The 22,211-nt window shown below is 37.1% G+C and overlaps 1 long non-coding RNA gene across 2 annotated transcripts in view; it reads left to right on the top strand.

The window, feature by feature from the left end:
• LOC119530089 overlaps positions 1–22,211 on the top strand; it is a 383,936-nt gene that overhangs the window by 235,348 nt on the left and 126,377 nt on the right. For both annotated transcript variants that reach the window (XR_005216022.1, XR_005216021.1), the window contains one exon: positions 16,322–16,417. This is a non-coding gene — a long non-coding RNA (uncharacterized LOC119530089). The remainder of the gene's footprint in view (positions 1–16,321; positions 16,418–22,211) is intronic.

Genomic DNA, 22,211 nt, shown 5'->3' with positions numbered 1-22,211 from the left:
GCATAGTAGACCTCCCTGTGGATTTGGGAATAGCTACCACAATACACATAATGAGGCTTTTAAATTAACAAATATACTAATATCTTAAATATCAAAAAACAACATGATTGTTCTTCATTATAAGCATCATGATTAGCTATTTTCTTATTCTAAGAATGCACCCTTTGCCCATTGTAGAAAATAATTGCGAAGCAGTTCTGGAAACCTTATGGAATTGTTTCCAGATTCTATGGCATGTTTTCTAAAGATGACCCAATGGTAGTGAATCTTTATTGTTTGGGGGAATTTATGATTTTAGGAAATCACTAACCTATTATAGTGTATAAGGTTGATTCCTCATTGACAAGTCACCACAAATTAATAAAACTTTTACTTATAACAATTTAAGCAATTTCTGAAGGCAATTCCAATTGTTTAGCTTAGATATGTGTTCAGCAACAATGAAAGATGACTATTGAAGATAATGACTTTGAAAAGCAAAGTTCATTTAGATGTATAAGATTTTGCATGTGTATTTGTAAAATTAGCCCTACTGTTTTGCAGTCCCATCTCACACTCTCCTTCCTAACAAGAGCAGAAAATGATGCTTCATGCAGAGCTACATTTAATTATGAGTATTGTGGTCCGTTTGTTTCGTTACTTCTCTCCACTTCTCTAGGTAAGTGCACTATACTTTCTTTTACAGAGTCAACTTCACGTCCCTAAATTCAATCATAAATCTCTGTCCCTCATTTTAAATGTAGATAAATGGCCACCTTAGGCCAATGACAGAGGCCACACCCTTGGATATAGATTGGTCCTAGAGTAACCAGGTGATCCACAAAACACAAAATGCCTCCAGAATTTCATAAATTGAAAGTTAAGGAAGAGGGAGTTTCCATTTCAGTTTAGAAAGGTGCTACTAAAGAGCTGCTGGCAGTTATATTGCCTGCTTTGGGGAAGAAGTATGACTCATGTTGGAGTGGATGAAACCGACACACCAAAAAAAGTGAGAATGAAAGACCTTGCAGGTCCTTGTCTCTTTTCAGGCCTCAGGTTCAGCTTGGGGCTCAGCTCTGCCCATGTTTTTCCTGCAGTTTGGTTCTGGGAGCTGCCAGTTCCTCTTTTTTGGGACCAGCTAGTTTGAGTTAGTATCAGTCTCTTGCAAATAGGAGTCCTGATTCCTTATCATCTTCATCAAAAAAGTATTTTGTAAGTACTTCATTACTCAGAGACATGGTTTTGGTGCTGAAAAAAGTGTCTGAAACAGATACGGTCTCTATGTTTCAGTGGTTTGCATTCTAAGAGCTGTAAGGCTGGCACTCTTTCTCTAGAACTATAACTGCTAAGCTCAATGAATCTTTAATATCCATTTTTGGATATTTTGTTAAAATTAGTTTAATAGTTGAAAAACATCTATCTTTCCACTAGGTGCAGACCTACTCCAATTGAGTGCTAAGTTACTTTCAGGCATTTGTGTCTGCAGAACTCTTGGCATCAAGTTTAAACTCCCTGCTCTAACACATGGGAAAATTGATACATAAAAAATTTCTGTGTAATAGCTATCCTTCTAGCCCCTAGGCATTGGAGATCTGGGTATCTTTTCACTCCACTGACAATTGATCCATTGTTTGCATTAGATAATCTGGCTTTGTTCAAGCACATCACTGTTTGTGTTTTAATTCCAAATCTTACTTCATTATGAACAATTTTGTACCCTTTCCTCTGGGGAAATACTAATAATGTTGCTTGTTTATATAGAAAATAAAGTTAAGGAATCAGTGTTGACATTTTGGCTGGCTTTCAGAGGCAGAAAAGAGTAGCACTGTATTCATACATTGAATTTTCTTTTCGCTTTTTTTCCTCTTTATGTTGGGCTATGTCTTCAGCAACAAGCTAGTACTTCATTCAGGCTGCTTCAACCTCCAACCACTGGCAGTCATGTCTTTAATGAATAGTCTGTTTCTTTTGATGAATTTGTCTTTATTTCACTTGTTCTAAAGCCCAAGTGAGCAGCCATATTTTAGGAGGAGATTTGGAATAACAATGCCTCTCCCCACTGTGACCATTGTCTTCACTCACGATGTATCTGATGTGTTGAGGAGCTGTGTGTGGTGGATCCTTGGGAAGCTGGTCAAGCACTCTTTAGTGAGTCAATGTGCCAGTACACTTGCAGTGTAGTTTGAGAAGTAACCAAGTGTGTGAACTTCCATTGTCACAGACTCTGCCATTGATCCGCCAGGAGCAGACACACAATCAGCTGTTTGTTGTTCTTTTAGAAAAAGTAATTTTATGTTGTAGAGATAAACAAAGAACACCCAAATGAGAACCAAGTCTATTTATACAGAGCTTGCTATTGTAAGGGGTCAGCCACTATCACTTGCTTTTGGCAGAGACTCAAAGACAGGCAGAGGAGAAGGAAAGTTTGATAGTGGAAAAAAGTGGAGACTTCAGAAATGCCCTGATTGGAGGCCATTGGCGTGGGGAAGCTGGAGGCAGGCTAACTAGAAGTGTCCTACGTGATTGGTTAAGGGAGCATATTTGGCTTTCTCCAGTTGGTCCTAAAATTGGAAACGGTGGCAAAAATTAGGAAAGCTGTCAGTTGTTGATCAAGTCCTGGCTCTTTTGGTTGATTGTTATGGGGACTGTGGCTTGACTTTCTGGGATACTTGCTGTAGATAATGGTCAGCTGATTGTTGCAAGTAGTAGGGCCAGAGTTTCTTGGTCTGTTTGCTGCTGGCAGTGGGTCAGAGTTTTTGGTCATTGTTCATCTGTAGATTGAATCTCTCAAAGTGTTTTCAATGAGCTGGGCCCTTTTCCTTCCTTATAGAATTTTTTGTTGAGCTGTGACATTCCAAGTCACAGGGTTTTATAAAACAGTCCAGCAAAACTTAACTTTTTGTTTGCTGTAAAGGTGTGGAGGATGTTATTTTTACATTTCACAGTAATTTTTTGATGAAGAACAAAGGAAAATCTGTTCTGGATTCACTGTCTGGAAAACTTGTTCTTTACTGAAGCAATTGTTTTATTTACACTAAGTAGAACATATGATTTTGTTTCCTTCTTTAGATTGATGACAAAGCATAGAACCAAAGTGGTTACTCATCTCTGACAAATGTAGAGACTGCTTGATATGCATTTCGTGATGAGTCTCATGCCCGACTTGATCTTTTCCTTCTCTTTGCTTTTCACTTCACCTCATTTTGATTTTACTTATTTTTTTTTTAAATTACTTTATCTTGTAGTTTTTATATACATTTTTGTAAAAATCCCTTTTTATAAAAAAGCAAGGCATAGATAAAATAGACGTCTCTTATGAACAGACACATATTATTGGATGTGGCCCAAAATAGTAAGCAACAAAGCCTTGTGCATGGTCAAAGGTGATATCTCAAAGTTCCTGCATCAAAATCTCATGTTTGTGGCTTAAAAGTGAATCCCTTAGCCCTTGGTTCAAAGCTTAATCTTAGGTTAGGTTACGTACTATTTAAAGAAGCTTCAATATATGATTTCCAAGTCCATAGTTGATGTAAAATGAGAAAATTAGAAATAGAGATGAAAGCTGCTACATTGAGACACTGACAACAATGGATGGGAGAGAAAAAATATACAAAACAGGTTAAAAAGCTAACCAAGGCAAATAACACCACTTACTTTAGTAGGCCTTATTATATCTATTATACATACATATCTGTATTTATTCACATATATATTATTGACTATCAATTGTATGTTATTTATACACTCCAATGTTCATAATGATGACTGAGTCACCTGAATGTATGAGCTATGTTTCTAGCATGCAATATAATCTTTAGGCTTTGAAAATTCTTTAAGAAGATTTTAATCGAAATATTTAAAGAAAATCATTGTTGATTAAAGGCATAAGCATCAATTATCTAGAATTTTTGGCTGTCCAGAATTCTCATATTCCAAAGACCCTAGATAATTTAGTGTTATGCTATATAAATTATTAACCTACATTTAAATTTTTAATTCATGTGAATTCATGAATGAAGTTGAAGAGCAATACATGGAAATAATCAATCTTTGAAACTCTTATGACAACATTGATCAAATAGATTAAGAAACCCATGAATTCAGGTTCAGAACTTTCTGGTTTTCTAGAAAAGTGTTATTTAATAGTATGCAAGTGATTGACTAGGCATATCTTTGGGGCCTCACAGCACACAGCTTCTGTATGTATCCCGGAATGCAAAAATTCTCCTTTTAAAATTTAAGCTATCACCATACATGTATTATAGTGTCTATAATTACATTTCTACTTGGTTTAATATTGGATTTTTTTCAAGTTACAAGAAACGTGTGCCCATTTTAGATTCAACTCATGTAGGTTATATGTGTGTCAGTATTTATTAACAGGAAACATTGAATCCATGTCTCTTGTAACTGGTAAAACTCTTGAACGAATCCTTGGAAAATGTCCAGTTAGCCTCTGTGGGGAGCACGAGGCTCTTCCTCCAACCTCATCATCCTTCCGTTTAGGGCTCCCACTTCTGTGCTGGAGCTGAGTGTTGATCAAGGGCAATTGTGCTGGTTTGAATCTAATATGTGCCCCAGAGAAGCCATGATCTTTCAATCCAATTTTGTAGGTACAGACTTATTATGGATGGGATCTTTTGATTAGATTGTTCCCATGAAGGTGTGACCCTTGCCCATTCAAGGTGGGTCTTGATTAGTTTACTGGAGTCCTTAAGAGAGCTCAGGGGCTGACACAGACCCAGATGCTTGGAGATGCAGACAGAAGGAAATTTGGAGATGCTAAGCTAAGGGATGAAGCCCAGAGTTTGCCCCAGAGAGAGGACCCCAGATGCTGAGAGAAAAACACCCTGGGAGAAACAAGCAAGGATGCACAGGAGCTGAGAGAGAGCAGCTAAGAGAGACAGAAGCCCAGAGACATTTTAGAGAAAGCCATTTTGAAATGCAACCGGGGAGCAAAGGACCAGCAGACACCAGCCACATGCCTTCCCAGCTGACAGAGGTGTTTCAGACACCATTGGCCTTTCTTCGGTGGAGGTATCCTCTTATTGATGCCTTGGTTTGGACACTTTTGTGGACTTAGAACTGTAAATTTGAAACCTAATAAATCCCCTTTATAAAAGCCAATCCATTTCTGATATTTTGCATAACAGCAGCCTCATCAAGCCAGAACAACAATGAATAAAATAAGGATTGTCGTTCAGGTGTCGTGATAACAATTGGTTCACATTTTCTAGAAGTGGGAATTTGAAGGAGTGAAAATCTGAGTATGTGTGTGGTTTCTCTTCTCATTTTAACTTGGTGGAAGGGCAAGAGCCCTAAGCAGACCCTTGCCTCCCTTCGGATGTTGCTAGGAATCAACAGAAGGAAGGTTTGGGGGCAATGCTTGCTTCCCTCTCTGGATGCATAGAAGCCTGGCCCTCAGCTCTTCTCTGTCTTGAGGAGAATTGGGCTAACCTTGGGCATTGGGGATATGTTATTCCTGTTCTCTCCCTGCTTCCCCTCTCTGCAGCCTGGGTGGGTGTGTAACGCCAAGATTCAGATTTGTATTCAAGAGGGAAGCATCCATTTAAGTCTCTCCGCAAGGCTGAACAATTCTCCATGTGGCTTTGTCTATGGGGTTTGGGGCCAACATCCCATCTAGTAAAAAATATTGCTTTTCTTTTCTTTGCAGTTGTTCCCTGTAGGTATAGTTCTCTAGAGGGTTCCACAGGAGGCAGTGGTGACTAGGGAGAAATGAATTATTTGATTTCTATCATCTTAATTTTTTTATACTGCATTTTACTTTAAAATTGGATTTATTTTTAGTAAAAAATCAGTGTACATTTTAAATAGAAAAACAATGTTAAAAAGTATACATTGACAAGTCTCCCTTCCACTCTCATATCTACCCTCCATCCGTTCAGTTCCCGTGGTTCACACTGTTAGGCTGCTCCTGTCATCACATCCTTGTGTATCCTTTCAGAGTTTCTATCTGCATACACAAACAAAATCAAATGTATACTCTTACAGCCCCACTTTTTTACATAAAAGGTAGTATACTAAACACACTATTCTAACTTTTGCTCTTCTCTAACCAGTATTCTATATTAGTCAGTACATAGAGTTTATGCATCTATTTTTTTGTTTTTATTTTTTATTTTTTATTTTTTTAGTTTTTATGCATTTATTTTTCAATGACTAAATAACATTCCATTGAATTGGATGTACTATAATTTAATTAACCTTTCCCCTATTGCAGAATGGTAAGTTTGTTTCCAATCCTTTGTTAACAATGCCTCAATGAATACATACCTACACACATTATTTTGCCCATGTTCAAATTCCATCTGTTGGTTAAACCTAGAAGTGGAATTGCTCTGTAAAACATTATATGTATTTGAAACTGATAGATACTAATTGCCTTCCATAGAGACAGTAAAAGTTTATAATCCACAGCCTCATTGATGGTGTTTGTTATTAAAACTTTTGAATTTTGTCATTCTAAAAGGTGAAAAATGGTATCTTAGGGTAATGTAATTTGCATTTCTCATTTTATAACTGAGACTGACATCTGTCAAAGAATCATTAGAGTTTATCTGAGAACAGTTTATATTTGGACCTTTTTTCTATTGATTTTACTCTTTCTCTCATGGATTTTGAAGAAGTACCTATATATTAGGGAGATTCACTTTATCTGTGATATAGTTACAGATGTTTCTCCCTCCAATTTGTTATGTATCTTTTGATTTTGCTTTATTATTATTTTTTGCCATCTAGATATTTTTTCTTTTTATGTAGTAAAATGTTAATATTTTATGGATTTTGGATTCTCAGACATAGTTAGAAAGGCTTTACTAATTCTCATATTTTAAAGGAATTCTTCCATGTTATTTTATGTTACTTTATGGCTTTTTTTATATTTATAATTAAATATTTGTTTTATTTGGAATTTATTCTGCTATGTGATGTGAAAAATGAATCAACTTAATTCTTTCATATATATGTGTGTGTGTGTGTGTGTGTGTGTGTATAATATATTTGTCCAAACACCATTTATTGAATAGTCCATCCTTTCCCCATAATTTAAGATAGTATCTTCATCTTCTTGACATCAAGATGAAATGGTATAGTGATTAAGAACATTGGCTGAACTTACTAGTTGTGTAACCTTGGGTTAGTTATTTCTCCTCTCTTTATGTTAGTTTCCTAAACTCCAAAATAGGGATAATGATAGTAACTACTTCATAGGTTTATTATGAGGATTATATGAGTTAATACAAGAACAGTTCTAGGAGAATACCTGGCATGCAATAAGCGTTTAATAAATATTGGTTATTTTAGTATCATAAATGCTACATGCATTTGGGCCTCTTTTTGGACCTTCCATTCTGTTTTGTTGTCTGAATATTCATGTGCTATTGTTGTTTTGTTTAAATACAAAAATCTTAAAATGATTTAGTTTGTTATTCAGTTAGGGTCTCCTTGTGTTCTTTTTTAGAGATTTCCTGGCTATTCTTGTTTGTTTATTTTTTAATTTTTTCTAGCAGTTTGTCTGGTTCAAAAATATTTTCATAAATTAACTTAGAAGAATTCAATCTTCAGAACTTGAGATTTTCTATCTAAGAACATAATAGGTCTTTACACTTGAACAAATTCTTTTTTCTTTAAGTGCTTTGAATATTTCATCCTACTGGCTCTGGTATTTATGTTTATGATGAGAAGTCAACTGTTAATCTTACTGGTGTTTCCTTGTACATAATGAGTTGCTTTTCTTTTTCTGCTTTCAAGATTTTTCTCTTTGTGTTACTTTCAACATTTTGACTATGATATGTCTAGCTGTGGATCTCTTTATGCTTATTCTACTTAGAGTTTGTTGAGTTTTTTTGGATGTGTAGATTAATATTTTTCATCATTTGGGAAGTTTTCAGCCATTATTTCTTTGAGTATTTTTTTCTGTGTTTTTCTCCTCTACTTCTGGTATGTTACATATATGTTAGTGTGGTTAACGGGGCCCCACAGTTATCTGAGGCATATTTCATTTTTATTTTTTTCTTTATGTTGTCAGAATACAAAACCTTTAATGATCTGTCTTCAAGTTTGTTCATTCTTCTTCTGCCAGTTCAGAGCTAGTGTTAAACCCTTTGTGATGGTTAAGTTCATGTGTCAGCATGGCTAGGTTACAGTGTCCATTTGTTGGTCAAGCAAGCACTGGCCTGATTTGTAACTGTGAGGGTATTTCATGGATTTAAATCATTAGTAGCTGATGGCATCTATGGCTGATTGCATCTATAGTCAACAAAGAAGATTATCTTCAGCAATGAGAGAAGCCTCATCCAATAAGTGGAGGGCCTTAAAGGGAGAATTGATGATTTCAGCAGTGAGAGAGAATTTCTATCTCCATTTCAGATATCTGGCTTCTCCTGGGGAATTTAATGTCACTTTCTCAGAGTTCCCAACTTACTTCTCCTAGGGAATTCAGTGTCATCTAGTTTCCAACTTGGAGCCTGCCTGATGGAATTAGATTTGACAATTTCCATGGTTGCATGAGCCAGTTCCTATTAAAAAAAAATCTCTTAAATTGATTCTGTTTCTTTGGCCATCCATGACTAATACGGATTTGTTTGGGTCCTTGCTCAGTGGTTACCTTTTTAATTATAACTTTATATAATGTTTTTAATAATCCATTTGTTCACTACTTTGCTCAGTGTTAAAATTATGTGTTTTCTCTTTCTACTCCTTCCTTCCCTTTCCCTTGCCATTGGAATTTAGTCAACAACAATATTAATCTTAGTATTTGCAATTTTATTGTTAAATATGTTTGTATTTCCAAAACTTGATTTGTTAGCTTTAGATGATAGATTTTTTATATTTTAAACTTTTTATTTTGAAATCATTTCAAACTTACATGACAGTTCCAAAAATAACCCAAACCTCATACAAAGTAATCAACATACCTTTACCCATCCACTATTTTAACATTTTCCTATCATTCTAGCTATGTGTCTATTATCTACCTCTGTCTCTCTCATCTCTGTATCTGTCTATCTATCTACCTACCTACCTTCAGAACATTTGAGAGCAAGTTGCACACATAATACTCCTTGAACACATAATATTTCCAAACAAGAATATTCACTTATGTAATTACCTTGAAAGTGCAGTTATCAAGTTCCAGAAATTTAACATTGATATAAAGCTTACATTCTATATTCCAGTTTTTCTTATGTCCCAATATTGTCCTTTTAAAAATTATTATTTTTTAATTAGAGAAGTTGTAGGTTTACAGCAAAGTCATGTAAAAAATACAAAGTTCCCAAATAACCCCTTAATGCTGCACCCATCTGGGGCAATTAATTATTTAGAATGCTGCAGCCAGTGTTGGTTTGTCAGCCTAATGGGAGAGGGTGGATGCTTAGGTGGGGTTTGGGAACAGAGTTGTTGGCAGACATTATTTCCACTCCTGAATGATAGCTGGGAATAATTAGAAGGTAAAATCTTCTGGAATCACAGGCTTCCTGGATGACCTGTGGTGTACTTGTGCCCAATCTTCAGGAAAGTGTGGAGAAGAGCTTAGAGCAAAAGTATGATTTTGAGGAAAATTAACATAAGATCATTTATTCATTTCACTTGACAATAACTTATATAGCATCCATTTATATCGTGTGCATGAAGCATAGACTGATATAAAAGAGAATATGTAAGCACAAAGAACTATTCCAAAAGTGGAAAATGATAAGTTACATAAGGAAAAAAACTGACTTCACTTGGGAGGATACCTGGAAATGCTACCCAGCGGAGGCATTATTTGAAGGTCTCATAGTGTGTGTTGGTGTCATAGGAACAAGTAAGTTTTTCTTTTTATGCAATTTTATTGAGATATATTCACATACCATACAATAATCCAAAGTTTACAGTCACTTGTTCACAATATCATCATGTAGTTGTGCATTCATCACTACAATCAATTTTTGAATATTTTCATTACACCAAGAAAATAAAAATGAAAATAAGAATAAAAATAAAAGTAAAAAAGAAAACCCAAAACATCCCACTCCCCCCATTATCATTTACTTTTTGTCCACATTTTTTTCTACTCATCTGTCCATACACTGGATAAAGGGAGTGTGAGCTACAAGGTTTTCACAATCACACAGTCACACCATATAAGCTATATCGTTATACTATTGTCTTCAAGAATCAAGGCTACTGGATTGTAGTTCAACAGTTTCAGGTATTTCCTTCTAGCTATTGTAAAACACTAAAAACTAAAAAGGGATATCTATATAATGCATAAAACTAACCTCCAGAATGACCTCTTGACTCCATTTGAAGTCTCTCAGCCACTGAAACTTTATTTTGTTTCATTTCTCTTTCCCTTTTTTGTCAAGAAGGCTTTCTCAATCCCATGATGCTGGGTCCAGGATCATCCCTGGGAGTCATGTCCCAAGTTGCCAGGGAGATTTAGACCCCTGGAAGTCATGTCCCACATAGGGGGAGGGCAGTGAGTTCACCTGCCAAGTTGTAGTAGAGAGAAAGGCCACATCTAAGCAACAAAAGAGGTTCTCTGGGGGTGACTCTTAGGCACAAATATAAGTAGGCTTAGCCTCTCCTTTGCAGTAATAAGTTGTATAAGGGCAAGCCCCAAGATCGAGGGCTTGGCCTTCTAAATTGGTAGTCCCCAGTGCTTGCAAGAATATCAGGAATTTCCCAGGTGGGGAAGTTTAATATTTCCATATTTTTTCCCAGTCCCTCAAGGGGGCTTTGCAAATACTTTTTTTAATTCTCTGCCCAAATTACTCTGGGATGTATCAGGGCTTCACACTAACCTGTAGAAACAACAAGATCTCACTCCCTATTCAAGGTTCCATGTTATTATGGTGTTTGAATAAACTGACCATACAAGTTAAATTAGATGGTGTGCTTCAGAAAAATATGGATTTTGCACCAAATAAACATCTCTTCCCTTGGTCTCACACAGAAGTTGAAGTAATAATATATAGTCAATATTATCCTATACCCATCAGTCTGATTTACCTTAGTCCTAACCAAGTCTCTAATTGAAATCTGATCTTTTTCAGCTTCTTTAACAGTTGCTGTATGGGGTAATGCTGACATTCATAGCTGCCAAACTCTGGCTCTGAGTCTCAGGTGTCACACAGATATCTGAAGTTCCAGGGACTGATCCCAGGTTATACACATAGAGCTCAGCATTTCAGAATTTAAAAATTGCCATTGCAACTCAGGAATAGATGTGATTGCTGTAGGAGTATACAATCTAGGAATCTTTACATAAACCTTCCCCCGATAACCTATGTTCTCAGATTCAATTCTCAGAGTTTGCCCCTTATATTTAGTCCATACTAGTGGGATGTTATAATGTTTGTCTTTTCATTTCTGGCTTATGTCACTCAACATAATGTCCTCAAGTTCCTTTCATCTAGTTGCATGCTTCACAACTTCATTCCTTCTTGCAGCCATTCAATATTCTGTTGTATGCATACACCACAGTTCATCATTCTGTTTATCAGTTGTTGTACCCTTATAGGCCACCTCCATCCATTGCAAATCATGAATACTGCTGCCATAAATGCCAGTGTTCAAATGTCCATTCGTGTCCCTGCTCTCAGTTCTTCCAAGTAAATACTCAAGAACAGGGTTGCAGGACCATATGGCAACCCCATACTTAGCTTCTTGTGGAATCTCCACACTGCCCCCCAGATGGGATGCACCACTCTACTTCCCCACTAATTTTCCGCCTACATCCCCTCTCTCCACATTTTCTCCAGCACTTATATCCCTCTGTTTATTTTTTAAACAGTTTTGTTCATACTCCTTACAATCCATCCTAATTAAACATCAATGGTTACCGGTATAATCACATTGTTATACATTCACCACTGCAATCTATATGAGGACATTTCCATTTAGTTCTTCATTGCAATCTCAGTCATTCCACCTCCAGATTGGTGTACAATGAATGTCCGATCACAGAAGTCCCCCAAACAGTTGTTCCAGAGAGTTCATAGCTATTTATTAGATTCCCTAGAGAAGTAACTAAATTCCACACCTCACCACTCCACCATCTTGCCCTGCACCTCCTCAAGTTTTTCTTTTTAGAGAAAGATTATTTACAGAGAGGAATGTCCTTATAAAAATATTCAGAATAGGTAAAATGCAAAAGATTACCCTATAAAAAATCAACTTCCATGTGGTATCAATTAACATTTAAATTTTGCTTTACTGTTTGTGCCAGTTCAATGTATTATGTCCCCCAAAATGCCATTATCTTTGATGCAATCTTGTGTGGGCAGACATATTAGTGTTGATTAGATTTTGGAATCCTTTGGGTGTTTCCATGGAGATGTGATTCAATCAGCTGTGGACAAGACCTTTGGTTGGATAATTTCCATGGAGGTGTTGCCCCACCCATTCAGGGTGGGTCTGAATTAAATTACTGGAGTATTATATAAGCTCAGACAGAAGGAACAACCTTGCTACAGTCAAGAGGGACACTTTGAAGAAGGCACAGAAGCTGAGAGAGAAAGTTTGAAGACGGCCATTGAAAGCAGACTCATGCTCTGAAGAGGCTAAGAGAGGACAAACACCCCAAGAGCAACTAAGAGTCACATTTTTGAGGAACTGCAGTCTAGAGAGAAAAGTCCTGGAGGAAAGCCATTTTGAAACCAGAACTTGGAGCAGATGCCAGCCACGTGCCTTCCCAGCTAATGGAGGTTTTCCGAACACCATTGGCCATCCTCCAGTGAAGGTACCCAACTGTTGATGTGTTACCTTGGACACTTTATGGTTTTAAGACTGTAACTGTGTAACCTAATAACCCCACTTTTATAAAAGCCAATACATTTCTGGTGTTTTGCATTCTGGCAGCATTAGCAAACTGGAACACTGTTTAATAGAGAATCATTAGTTTATTATTTTCACTATACATGAGCATTGTAAGAAAATATTCATGAGTACTGCATCCCCTTTAAAACTAGAATCATATGATGCTCTAAATTGTTACATTAAAAATGGTTTTAATTCAACCAATCCCATTTAACTGGGATGCCAGGGCCAGGAAAAAAACTGAAATCTGCACGATAGTTTGTAGTCCCAGGAAAACCTGTTGGGTAGCACCTGGTCATATCTTTAAATGACAGACAGAAACATTCACAGACTCACACACACAAAAGGAACATTTAAATGGGGGATGCTTGCTAATGCTCTTTTATTTCAAGTACCCAAAATGAGTCTGGATCAGTGCTTTGCATGGCGATGACTCCGTTTGGGTGGAGACCTAATTAGGAGGATTCTGTTGGCATTTTCCTTGCACCAACCGGCATTGCCTAATGTAGGAGACACAGGGTCTGAAAAGGTCACGTCTTTATGTTCTGAAAGCTTGAGTGGTTACAGAGTGCAGAGGTCTCATGCAGGAAGATCATTACCTGCTGTGTTTCTTGTTTTCAAAATTCTTAATCAGGTTACTGACAATAAGAGTCCTGTTCCCTTTGGTTACCAAACAATGAGGCATTTATAACAGCAGGTCACCAGGGAGCAGCAGCCGCCAACACGGATAAGTCAAAAGTACCACTGGGACGCGAGAAGAATTGGCAGGACTGTTGAACTGCTGATCTTGTTTATCTTGCCTCAGTTATTATTTTTTTCCTTCTTGGTTCATTTCTAGACAGTCTCCTTTCATTGTTGTGTGTGCTGTCTGTGCAGATTTAAAATGCCTTAGTGGATGCAGGAGGTAATTAGCATATAGAGCCTGAAAACTCAACTTCTGAATTTTATTAACGAGCCGAGTTTAGTTCCTCTTTATATTTTAACTGACCCCAAGAGCATTAATGGAAAATATCTAAATATGAATACAGGTGTAGTAATGAACGAGTATTATCAGTCACTCAATTTAATTGGTGTCACCTTAGCTTTTAGGAGGGTAATAGGGTAGTATTGCCACCTGCAATCATTCAAGACTACTTTCCTCGCTAATTAGCACACTTAAAAAAATTAAATGACCTTTCGAAAGTGAGTAGAATGGAATCCGGTATGAGCCATTAAAAATATATTTGTGAAGGTAGTACTGGTAGAATATTTCATCATAGAATTTATTTGATCATAAAATCCCAGAGTTGTAAGGGATCCTAGTGGTCATTTTCCTCAACCTCTGTCTGTGAAAGAATCTCTTGAAGGGTTCTTGTTACATTGACTAACTACGACTCGAGTAACTGGAAGTTATTTTTCTAGGCCTGATACTCCAAGGTCTCATTTAATGTTCTTAATCTTTAGATTCTCTATATGCAAAATATCTGTCAGGATAATATGACTAGGAAGGGCATTTGACTCTTTGGGATAAAGGTGCAATTTATTCAACCAACATTTGTTGTGAGTGCATTGAACTATGTTATGCCTACTTTTGACATGGAGAGAAATTAAGAAAAAAGAAACATGGCTGTGCTGTCTCTGAAGAGCTTGTGTTGTGGGATCTAGAATAAGGCATACAAAGAACAACTTCATAAAAAAGTTAAATATTTCATCATATGAATTCAGCACAATTGCTGGGAATTATCAGTATCCATGCACAACCACAAAAATAGAAGTAGCTGTCAGTCGAGCCAGTGGGATCCTCTTATTCCTCAAGAAATGTTTTCCATATTAAAGAAGCCCTCAAAATGACACATGGGTCATTTTTATTTAGGAGTCCATTCACTGCATCTGTTGTATATGTTTACTGAAATACTTTAACAATGCTTGTGGTTTGGGTAGTTCTCTGCCAACTCAGAAATGAATCCAAGTGAGTGTTGTTGCCCTTTCACTTTAATGAGCATGGAACAAAATGCATTAGTATTCAGTGGCTCTTCCAAACACTAATCCAAAGCATGTTTCGTTATGGCAGTGGCTCCTTCTCTCACAGATAGTGAGTCTCCAAATGAATAGAGAGCCTGTTCAACCGTCCACAATGATAAGCTAATGATGGGTGCAGTTGATTTTTCCTGGAAAAGCTTGACTTCTGAGCAGTTTTTTAACATACACTTGAGATTTCAGTAGATTTGATACTATGCATTAAAACTGATATTTCCATGGGTGGTTCCAAGTTTTCTAGCTGAAATCTTCCTCTCTCTCCACTGCAGCAAACAATAGTAATTGCTGTAAATGCTAACATCTATTGGTCTCTTATTGTTTGGTAGGCACTTTGAGCTAAGAACTTTATATTCATTTATTTAATTTCATCTTTGCCACAACACTATAAGTTCTATTACTATTCCCATTTTACAAAACAGAAATTTAGGTGGAGTAGTGGTTCAGACTCAGATCCATTTGACATCAGAGCCAAAACTGGCATTGGACTTTGCTTACCATTCCTGGAACATACTTAGTAACTTTCCAGACTCCCTCTCCTACTTTGGTGAGGTCAGTAGGAGCTTGTTTTAGTTTTCTAAGCTGCCCAAAGCAGATACCATGAAATGTGCTGGCTTTAGCAATATGAATTTATTAGCCCATAAGCTTACAATTTTGAGGCTGAGAAAGATGTCCAAAGAGTTACCATCATATGATGCTTTCTTCCCGAAGACTGGCTGCTGGCGATTTTAGAGTCCTCTGCCACATAGCAAGGCACATGGTGGCATCTGCTGGTCTCTTCCTTCTCTTCCAAGTTTCATTGCTTTCAACTTCTTGCTCCTGTGGATTTTCTCTCTCTGTATTCATCCATTTATAAAGGACTCCAGTAAGAATATTAAGACCATCCTGAATGAGGTGGGTCACACCTTAACTGAAGTAGACTCATCAAAAGGTCCTACTTACAATGGGTCAACACCACGGGAATGGGTTAACTTTAAGAACACGCTTTTCTAGGGTACATACAGCTTCAAACCACCACAGAGCTGATCCTGAATTCCAAAAATGGAACTTTGTTGTGAAGTGTAGTAAATATCAAAGTCTAGTCCCCTCTTTCTCATGTTTAGCAGTCTTAAAAGTTGAGAGTTTTACACTGAGAGAGTAAAGGATTATTCCAAGAATAATTTTTTTTAAAGAATCTGAAAAAGACCTCCATGTTTGAGGCCAGCTGTAAGAGAATCTTCAGGCCTTTCCCTTCTGCTTTATGAGTGTCATGCTAACTGGATAGCACTTTGGGACTCCTTGAGATGACAAGAACACAAGTTTCAAAAGATACATGCTTTGGGCTTTGAAGTCTATATCTTCAAGTTGCTATTGAAAATAATCTATGGATATCAATTAGGGAATGGGAACTCTTTTTTTTTACACTGAACAGCTTTGGAGTTATAGCTTGCTTCTGTAGAATTGATGGGAAAAGAACACTGAGATTTTTTTTTTTTTCCTTTTCATTTCTTATTGTTTTTTTCAGAGCAAGAAGGACTCACCCAAGGAACCATAACTGCATGGTTGGGATGGAGACAGAATGGATGTCTGTGGTTAAGGGAAGACAGCATGGGTGTGTGAGGTAAGAAAGTCCTGAGTTTCAAGTCTGATGAATTTTTCTTTTTAATCTAGAGTATTTGTATGAAATTTATGACTGTGTATATTAGATTATACCTAACATGAGAACAATCTTTCATATACCATTTAGCATGACAGATACAGGTATCTTTAAGAAAAAGAGTCTGCAGCTATTTGGTTTGTATTGATGTAGAATATCTTAAAGATGGAGTTGTTGTCTTCTATGTGATGTTGTAGGGCACTTGGTCAGCAAATCTCTGACTCGTTAATTGACTTTATTGAAGTATTGAGTTGGACTGGATGTCAGGAGAACTGGCTTAAGCTCTTTTTCTGTAATCCATTAGCTAAAGATTTTGGAGGAACCACAGCAGCCTCAGTTCCTTACCTGTGAAAGCAGCAATTAATTGTCTTTAAACCATCTTCCAGCAATTAAAGTCTAGAATTTCTTGAGATCTCTCATTCTTCTATTCATCAGTTTTTTTTTTTTATGTGTAAAAAATGATTCAGGATGGACTTTCCTGTTTACTGTACTATTGAATGCTGAAGATAAAACTATTTCTCTATGGATTGCAATAATGATGGGCATGATTTTTTCCTTGCTTCTTCCTGTACTCCTACAATTTCAGGGTTCAGTGGTTTAAAGAGCTAGTGAGTTTGCAAGCACCCTGACATAACTAGTCCTGTAATGCAGCCAACATTTTAGGATTTGAATGTGTTCAGGACACTCATAAAGAAGGTAAGGTGGAAATTATATTATGGGTATATAGCACAATATGGCTCATTCCCAGCTTCACATCACACCTGTCATTTGGTTTAATACTTCATACATGGGATCACATAGTCAATCCTGTACATATTAAAAGCCAGCTTATTTCTATGTTACCAAATGATTCATAGGGAATCAGATTTTTGTAAATTACTCTGGGAAAATACCGTACACTTCCTGAGAACTCAAAGTTATCAGTCTTACAGTGAAAAGTGAAAAAGCATTTGATTAGGAAGGAGATCTACATTTTCATTCAAGTTTGGTACTAATTTTTGGCATGATCTTGTGCGGATCATTTAATGTCTCTAAGCCACAGTGTCCTGAACTCTGAAACCACAGCCTTGAACTAGATAGTTTCATAGGTCTCTCCTGAATATAAAGTTTGTTCTATGCTCTAAGGCCATGTTTTAGATTATTACTCTGGCAATAACAAACTTTCAGGCAGTAACTTGGAATGCAATTCAATTTTTATAAAATCTGCAGATAGCTAGAGAAGGAGAGAATTTTATTTCAGTACTGTCCCATAGATTGGAGTATGTCTCAGGTCACATCACAGTTCCTGAAACATTATAAAATTTACTAAAAGCCTAAAGTTAAATGATTAGCCAAAATCAAAGACAGTGTTCCTGTCTTGGGAAATTAGAGATCTATTTCTAGAACCCAGTCAAGATATGTTAGCGTTTCTCCATATGGCCAAGATATCTGTGAAATTAGAAATACAGTTTATGTAAAAAAAACTACATTTGAGGATTGTGGGAAGATGGTGTGCTGGTTTGAATGTATTATATCCCCCAGAAAAAGCCATATTCTTTGATGCAATTTTGTGGGTCAGACATATTAGTGGGGATTAAGTTGGAATGTTTGGATTAGGTTGTTTGCATAGAAATGAGCCCCACCCAACTGTAAGTGATAACTGATGAGATATTTCCATGGAGGCGTGGCCCCGCCCATTCAGGGTGGGCCTTGATCAGTGGAGCCATTTAAATGAGCTGACAAACAGAAGGAACTCAGTGCAGCTGTGAGTGATGTTTTGAAGAGGAGCTACAGCCAAGAGGGACACTTTGAAGAAAGCACAGGAACTGCAGATGAGAGACATTTTGAAGATGGCCGTTGAAAGCAGACTCTTGCTCCGGAGAAGCTAAGAGAGGACAAATACCCCAAGTGCAACTAAGAGTGACATTTTTGAGGAACTGCAGCCTAGAGAGGAATGTCCTGGGAGAAAGCCATTTTGAAACCAGAACTTTGGAGCAGACGCCAGCCACGTGCCTTCCCAGCTAACAGAGGTTTTCTGGACACCATTGGCCATCCTCCAGTGAAAGTACCCGATTGCTGATGTGTTACCTTGGACACTTCATGGCCTTAAGACTGTAACTGTGTAACTAAATAAACTTCCTTTTATAAAAGCCAATCCATCTCTGGTGTTTTGTGTTCCGGCAGCATTAGCAAACTAGAACAAGATGGTTAAGTAGGGAGCCCTAGGACTCAGTCCTTCTATTGAGACAGTTATTAAACAGGCAGGAACTGTCTGAAACAATGATTTTGGAACTCTGGAGGCCAGAAGAACACTGGACAGCATCCAGGGAAGTGGGAAGAAGAGGCTGATGAATTATGGTAAAGAACAATAAGTTGCTCTTTCTGCATGGTGGTTACTGGCCCCCATCCTCCCTCTCTCATCACAGGCTGCTGGTGGGGTCCAGTACCTGGCTAGCTCACTGGTGGCAGAGAGAGACACAGAGATCCTCTTCCCCAAGACCAGGGGTGGGCATGACCGTGCACTGATCATGGCTTCCAATTAGTGAATTTGGATGCTGGGAGCTGGCTTTGAGGGCACTGATTGTGTCAACTTGTCCCAGACAGGGATGGTGGCAGTGGAGACTTAATGTTGCTGCACATCCTCATGGCTGTGAGTGCAGTAAGCTGAAGAGCTGCATTTGCTGGGCAGACCAGGAAAGTTCAGCTTTGGAGAACCATAGCTCTTGGCACCTTCCATAACTCCTCTCCAGGAAATTTTGGAGGTGGTCTGGGCCCTCTTTGTGGGTCCTTGGCCCTGTTTTGGCTGGGAAAGACTGACTTGGGAAAGTCGTCTACAGTGTGTGCCCCTCCTACCAGAATTTTCCCTCCAGGCCAAAAGCAGATTGAGAAAACAAAAAAAGTGTAAGAAATAATAGAGGCAGGCAGTTTGGGGCAAAGGACTGCTGGCTTCAAACACCTGAGAGAGGGAGGTCTGTCTCCTGGGAAACAGAGAGGACAAAAACCTCCTATAAGCAAGGGAATCCAAAACAACTAATGAGCAAAAGCCAAGGACAAGACAGAAGTCCAGAAAGGCAGGGAAAGTCCTGCATGGTGCATTCATTTTGGGCAGACCTTCCTGATAGGAGTGCTGAAACTCAAAAAAATCTGTCTTATCACCAATTGGTTACGAAATCAAGAAACAGATATCTCAAGGAATAAATCCCAGAGTTAACATTTTTAATATTAAACTTTATAGTATGCAGCAACAAAAAAGTACAAGACAAAGAATATTCAGGAAATGATGGGCCATCCAAAGGAAAAGAAAAAAATCCAGAAAAAATCAGTGAAGATGACAAGAATGTGGACATATGGAACAAAGCCTTATAAAAAAATGATCTTAAAAATTCTCAATGAGATGAAGGAAACTAGAGAGAAAGAACTAAAGGATATCAGGAAAAAATTAATGAGCAATGTGAGAATCTTAGTAAAGAGCTAAAAAAATTTTAAGAAGGAACCAAACAGAACTACTGGAGTTGAAGACCACAATAACTGAAATGAAAAATTCCCAGGAGAATTTCAATAACAGATTTGAGCTAGCAAAAGAAAGAATCAGTGCACGTTATGTACAAGGGAGTCCCAATTAGGCTGAGTGCCGATTTCTCATCAGGTACCACAAAGGCAAGAAGGCGGTGGATTGAAATACTTAAAGTGTTGAAGGAAACAACAGCCAGCCAAGAATTTTATATCTGGTGAGAATTTCCTTCAAGAATGAGGAAGAGATTAAGACATTCTCAGATAAACAAAAGCTGAGGGAGCTCATCACCATGTAACCTGCCTAACAAGCAATGCTAAAGAGAGTTCTTCAGACAGAAGGAAAGGACACTAGACAGTGGTTCACAGCAGCAAAAAGAAATAACCATGGTGCAGGTAATCATTTGGGTAATTATAAATGCCAGTACTATTGCGGTGTATTGTTTGGTGTGTAACTCCACTTCTTACTTCCTACAGTTGTTAAAATGCTAATTCATAAAACAATGATAAATCCTATGGTTTTGGGTATACAGTGTACAAAGAGATAATGTAACCAGTACAATAAAAAAAAAGGTGGGGGAGACAGAGAGGTATAGGAAAAATATATGTGCATGCTATTGAAGTCAAATTAGTATAAAAACTAATATGATTGTTATATATTTATGATGTTAAATGTTAACCCCATGGTTACCTCAAGGAAAACAGATGAAAAGTATACCCAGGTAGAAATGAGAAGGCACTCAATATGGTACAACACAAAAAATAAAATAAATATAACAGTAGGCATTATTGGAAGAAGAGGACAAAAAAGGTATAAGACTTACAAAGGCTAAATAGCAAAATGGCAGAAGAAAGTCTGTATTGTCAGTAGTGACTTTAGATGTAAATGGATTAAACTTTCCAGTCAAATGGCAGAGCCTGGCAGAATGGGTAAAAAAGTATGACCCAACTATATGCTGCCTGCAAGTGACTCACCTTAAACTCAAAGATGCAAGTAGTTTGAAAGTGAAAGGATGGAAAAAATATACCATGAAAGTATTAACTAAAAGAGTGCTAGAGTAGCTATAATAATATCAGTTAAAATAGACTTTAAATAAAAAAACAGTTGTAAGGGGCAAAGATGGTCATTATATACTGATAAAAGGGAAAATTTGGCAATAAGATGTAACAATTATAAATATTTATGGACCTAAACACAGAGGCCCAAAGTATCGGAAGAAAATACTCACAGATATGAAGGGAGAAATTGACAGTTCTACATTATTGGTAGGAAGCTTTAATACACCACTTTTAGTAATGGATAGAACATCTAGTCAGAAGGTCAATAAGAAAATTCAAGACTTGCATGATACTCTAAACCAACAAGACCTAACAGACATATATAAAATACTTCACCCTACAAAAAACAGAATACACATTCTTCTTGAGTGCACATGGACCATTCTCCAGGATAGAACATATGTTAGGTCACAGAAGACGTATCAATAAATTAAAAAATATTGAAATCATACAATGTATATTCTCCAACCACAAAGGAATGCAGCTAGAAATTAATAACAGAAGGGGAGATGGAAAGTTCAGAAACATGGAAATAACAACATACTATTAAACAAGCAATGTGTTAATGAAGAAATCAGAAGTGAAATCAGGAAATATCTTGAGATGAATGAAAATAAACATACAATATACCAAAACTTATGGGATTCAGCAAAGGCAGTGCTGAGAAGGAAATTTATAACTCTAAATACTCCCGTTAAAAAAAGAAAGACTTCAAATCAGAGACCAAACCTCAAAACTGGAAGAAGCAGAAAAAGAAGAGCCAGCTAAACCCAAAGTGAGAAGAAGGAAGGAAATAAAATTAGAGAGGAGATAAATGACATAGAAATAAAATAAAACAGTAGAGAGAATCAACAAAACCTGAAGGTAGTTCTTTGAAAGATCAATAAAATTTGCAAACATTTAGCTAGACTGACAAGTAAAAAAAGAGACAGGATGTAAATAAATAGAATCAGAAATGGGAAGAGTGACATTACTACCAATGCTGTGGAAATAAAAAAGGACTGTATGAACAACTGTTTGCCAATAAATTGGATAACATAGATGAAAAGGACAAATTCTTAGAAACATACAAACTACTCACATTGGCTAAAGAAGAAATAGATCTTTATTAACTAATCACCAGTAAAAAGTTTGAATCAGTAATCATAAACCTTCCAACAATGAAAAGCTCAGGATCAATGGTTTCACAAGGGAATTCTACCAAAAATTC

Source organism: Choloepus didactylus, chromosome 3, assembly GCF_015220235.1.
Source record: "Choloepus didactylus isolate mChoDid1 chromosome 3, mChoDid1.pri, whole genome shotgun sequence".
Taxonomy (NCBI): domain Eukaryota; kingdom Metazoa; phylum Chordata; class Mammalia; order Pilosa; family Megalonychidae; genus Choloepus; species Choloepus didactylus.
This window is presented reverse-complemented; position numbering and strand designations above follow the sequence as displayed.